The sequence below is a fragment of the Heteronotia binoei genome, chromosome 3, assembly GCF_032191835.1.
Source record: "Heteronotia binoei isolate CCM8104 ecotype False Entrance Well chromosome 3, APGP_CSIRO_Hbin_v1, whole genome shotgun sequence".
NCBI classification, from domain to species: domain Eukaryota; kingdom Metazoa; phylum Chordata; class Lepidosauria; order Squamata; family Gekkonidae; genus Heteronotia; species Heteronotia binoei.
Window position 1 is genome coordinate 144,318,187 of NC_083225.1, and position 5,073 is coordinate 144,323,259.

A 5,073-nucleotide genomic window follows, 5' to 3' on the forward strand; every position below is an offset into this window, starting at 1 on the left:
GATGCTTTTTCAGATCAGGGCCATAGCAAGTGAAAAGGTAAGGATTTTAACCCCACATTTGGTTTGCATTTGAAACTGATTCAACCCTTTCACTATTACTAGAGTGCTTTCACACACACTGAATAATGCACTTTGAAGTTGGACTTTATTGTGTGAAATAGGAAAATCCACTCACAAATGATTGCTAAAATGCATTGCAAATGGACTGAAAGTGCATCATTCAGCATATGTGAAAGTGCCCCTAGACTTACTAATAGGGAAAAAAAACCCTTTTCTTTGGGTTGGTTTCCAAGCACAGCATGGGCTTGCCTTACACGTATGTATATGAAGACCTTGAAATGTGTTCTTGTATCATATCTACCAAATTCTGTTCAAACTTCAGCATCTAACTGGATCTTGAGGTAGAGCCAAGAGGAAGTGATTAGGCTGTTGGACAAGGATCTGGCAGACTTGGGTTTCAGACTTTTGTTTTCTCAGTAATCAAGGACCATTCATACTGTCACAGCCTAACCAACCTCACAGGGATGTTGTGAGGATAAATTGTGGAAGGGGAAACCATGCACATTACTTTGGAGGAAGGATGGGATAAAATACATGACACTGATTTCACAAGTCCCAGCCTTCACTAGCTAACATTTAAAACATCGATCAAGTTGACCTCTTGTGTTTTATCTGTTGAACCAGAGCCAGTTTGGTGTAGTGGTTAAGTGTGCGGACTCTTATCTGGGAGAACCAGGTTTGATTTCCCACTCCTCCACTTGCACCTGCTAGCATGGCCTTGGGTCAGCCATAGCTCTGGCAGAGGTAGTCCTTGAAAGGGCAGCTGCTGTGAGAGCCCTCTCCAGCCCCACCCACCTCACAGGGTGTCTGTTGTGGGGGAGGAAGGTAAAGGAGATTGTGAACCACTCTGAGACTCTTCGGAGTGGAGGGCGGGATATAAATCCAATATCTTCTTCTATCTTCTATTGTTAAACCTGCCTGTCTGACGATCAAAGAATGTGATGTGTAATTTTTTTTTTAAAAAATTAGCATTCTGCAACCAAATTTTGCCTTGCTTAAATGATATACTATTTGTAAGAGAATTAAGAGTTTTGGAAGAATTTTATCCCTTTCTCTTTTTTAAAAACTCTCAAAATTAAATGACACTTTCATGTTTGGAGTTTTGCAATTGCAAAACTACCTTGACTTGGTGAATGTGTTGAAGCATTTAGTCTCCAACACAATTGCACAACACCTTTCTGTCAAATAAGGCCTCATCAAAAAGAAAGAGGGAGACAGAAGATTTATTTCTGGATCCAGATCTAAATTGTTCTAATCCACATCCTGTCCAAAGAAGTCCGCCTGAAAAAAAGGAATGCCTGCTGCAAGGGAAAAGCATGTAACAACCTGTCACTATCCCTTCTCTCAGTGACAAAGATATTCTATAGAAGTATGCTGTACTATGAACTTATATGAGCTCCAGAAATTGCTCCTTGACAGAGCAATGACTGGTAGAAACACCATGAAAAAACCTATCAATGCAGTCTTTCTAAACAGAGAAACTGGTGGTGTTTGGTCACTTTCCCTATTCATATGTTTGTGCATTCAAAATATAACTAATTGAAATCCCAACAGATACTGTTCATTAATTTCAGAAGGCTAACTAATCCAAACAAATTTTTCACCAGTGTTAAGACATGAAACAACTGGGCCAGATTTGGCCATTTTGTTATGATGTTGCTCTGATGTCTCTGCGGCTGTACTTTGTTTTCAGTTTCCATTCCCCAGAAACAGTGAGTGGGAGGATGTGTCAGCAAGAGAAGTTGGCATGCTGTCCAATAAATAGGATTGCCAGCACTGCCTTGGCAAATGGCAGCAGATTTTGAGGACAGTTTCTGGGAAGGCTGTGATGTCACTTCCAGGTGACACTTGAAGAATTTTCCCTAATTTGTGTGGTAAAGACCAGAGAGAAATGGGGAAATCCCTAGAGCATCAACATGGAGGCCATTTTCTAGTTGTTTTTTTCTACCACTCATTAATTTCAAGGGCAGGGGACTGGAACTGAGGACAGGAGTTTAACCACTGCAGGTAGGCAAATGGCAGCCTAACCAGAGCATTTAGTCCATAAAGCATAAATTGACTGGTATCTGTACACAGCATTCCCCTAATCATACTGATAGATCACTGACATGACAAGGAATCTGATTCCATATAACTGGTGGCACTTTTGGCAGAAGACTTCACAGGTATTGGGGTATTTGCATGTCAGGCTAGGTAAATATACCTTGCTTGTATACTATTGGCCAAGTCAATGTGTATTTGTGGGGGAAATGAGACAAATTTCTGCAGAGCCTTATGACCTTCTCTAAGCCTAACTCTACTGTAAAGCAGAAGAGCTGCAGTGCCATTTCAAGATCCCAGATCCCAGGGCAAATCTTTCCTAGTTTAAGAGCAATCCCTAGGGCGCTCAGGAGCTTTGACTTTTACCCTGAATATCTTGTTAGCCTCTTAAGGTCCTACTGGATTTAAACATACCTGTTCTACTGCAGACCAACACGACTGCCCTCTGAAACTACCTTGGGGACACAATTACTGACAGCTTTGATTAGATGTCAAGTGAGGGGCTGGAGTGTAAGATGGAACTTGAATGGCCTTTATAATAGGAATTCTTCTGTTACAAAAGTAATATTGGGGAGGGACAATCCCTCTAGTAATGGCTATAAATGTCAAGAGTTATATGCCAATTGATAAATGAAAGAAGTAAGAGGTAGGATATTTGAATATAGATATCTGTTCACCTAAGAACTGTGAACATTTCCTGCTTTCTCTTTTTGCCCCCCAAGTTGGAAATAAGGAGGTATACTCAGGATTTTGGGTATAAAACAGGGCCACTTTATTAAACAGTTAAACCGGCTTTTGGCTAAGACAACTAACAGGACAAGCCAAAGGTAACCCATACCCTTCCTTGTCCTGTAATGGGCAAGCCCCAAGCCCCCAGCATGAGCCATTAATGATGGCTAAAGCCAGGCCAGCCTGCATGGATTACATACATATGAAACTGAATCAGACCCTGGGTCCATCAAAGTCAGTATTGTCTACTCAGACTAGCAGCGGCCCTCCAGGGTCTCAAGCTGTGGTTTTTCACGCCTACTTGCCTGGGCCCTTTTTAGTTGGAGATGCCAGGGATTGAACCTGGGACCTTCTGCTTGCCAAGCAGATGCTCTACCACTGAGCCACCGTCCCTCCCAGCTGAGGCCTCCCTTGCACCAAAGGAGCCCGACTAGAGAAGGGCACCATGTGGCCAGTATTCACAGCAGAGAGCCTTACAGCCCAGCTCCTGATCCAGCCTGCCACTTACCCCTAAAATGAGGATGCAGCACAAGTGCTCACCGTTTACTAATAACCAAACTCCCTCCTGCCAAGTGACCAACTAGAATTTACTCCACTCACAGCTGGCAGTGCAAGGTAGGTGAAAAACACCCCAATCAGAGCCAACTGATTGAGGGTGAAAAAATTCCTACTTGGCACCTTCAAACAGGCGACCGGCGAGCCTGCACCACTGCTGGGCGGGTGGGTGGGCTGAGAGCCAAAGAAAACTGCACCATTTAGGGGCGCAGCCTTTTATAGCCCAGCACGCCTCCCCACCTCCGAATCCCTGGATGGGTGGGAAGGCCGCATAAGCCTCCCTTCCTTCCGGGGAGGCAAAGTGCAGCCCCCACCCTCAGTCACTGCATTGGCATGGGCAAGAAAGGGCCGATCTACCAGCAGTCATTTATGACCCCTGGAAATTTGAACAGTAGGCTTAAGGGACCTACAAAGAATAGTATCCAAGCTGATAGAAGAGGCATGAAAGGGGGTGTTGGCCCCTTACTCATCCTCACTGAATCTTACCCACCTCAGTGTGGCTTCCACATCTTCAGTAATAAACTTTCCTGGGGATGGAAGTGGCTGTTTCAGGGAAGAGAAATCAGGGATACCCCTTGAATATCTGTGTTTTCTGTTGATGAATTGCTGGATCCAACCAAAATGTATCTCCTATTGGATTCATCATCCAAATACAGTAAGGACTCAGAAAAATATAACAAAGACATTACACAATCTGTATTTTAATGAACAGAACAAGTTGAACCTTTGCATGAATACAATTTCATTTCATGTCATGTTAATATTTTAGGCAGCTGTCAAGATCACATCTGGCTGTGCCTTCAGGATAGATACTGTACTCAAGAAGTTTTTAAAAAATGAGAAAGGACTTTTATATTCTTTCTTATAAGTCACCTTACCAGTACAAAGGGGGAGGGAGCTAAAGCTTAGCCCCAGATCCTTGTTCAATCCCAGCCTTTGGTCCTGGAATGCATCAATCAGAAAGCAGAAGGACCTGCCTCAGCAGGAAGTTGGTACTGAGTTATCACTTTCAAATACAAAATGCTAAGTACTTGAAGTTCAGCTTTGCAAAGCACATCAGATAGCCTGGACATGTCCTTTAGCACTTTCAAAACTTTGTCCTTGAATTTCTGGTTTCAGGTGGCTTTCCAAATGGCACTAGAATAAATACTTTGCTACTATACTGATAAATGTTTAAGGTAATACAGGGCAGGGGCATGTAATTGTCATGGGGTGTGTATAGTGTTTGCTGTTATAGTGGAATATGGCAAACATCTTACTAATATTCAAGACCAGTGGTGTCATCATCAGGGGCAAAACTTGGGGTGCACATCTAGTGCCCTAGCTGCTAAGCTTGGGGATGGGTCAAAATGCATACTGTAGCTTTTCATTTAGTATTCTCCATTACTATGTATGGTTGTGGAAGCTAGGCAGTGAAGGAGGCTGACAGGAAGAAAGTTGATTCATTTGACATGTGATGTTGGGGGAGAGTTTTGCAGATACTATGGGTTGTGTCTGGTTGTCAGTTGCTATGGCATTTTGTTGCTAATGCAGACACTATGGACTGCCAAAAAGGGCTCTAGATCAAATGAAGTCTGAACTCTCCCTAAAAGCTAAAATGACTAAACTAAAGCTAACATGCTTTGTCCATATGAACAGAAGAAAAGAGTAACTGGAAAAGACCATAATGCTAGGAAAAGTTGAAGGCAT

The 5,073-nt window shown here is 43.0% G+C and overlaps 1 non-coding gene across 1 annotated transcript; it reads right to left on the reverse strand.

Moving 5' to 3' along the window:
* Positions 1-3,150: 3,150 nt before the first annotated feature.
* On the reverse strand, positions 3,151-3,217 carry TRNAA-GGC (transfer RNA alanine (anticodon GGC)). The gene has a single exon. It is a non-coding gene; the product is annotated as a tRNA-Ala (tRNA).
* Positions 3,218-5,073: the final 1,856 nt, after the last annotated feature.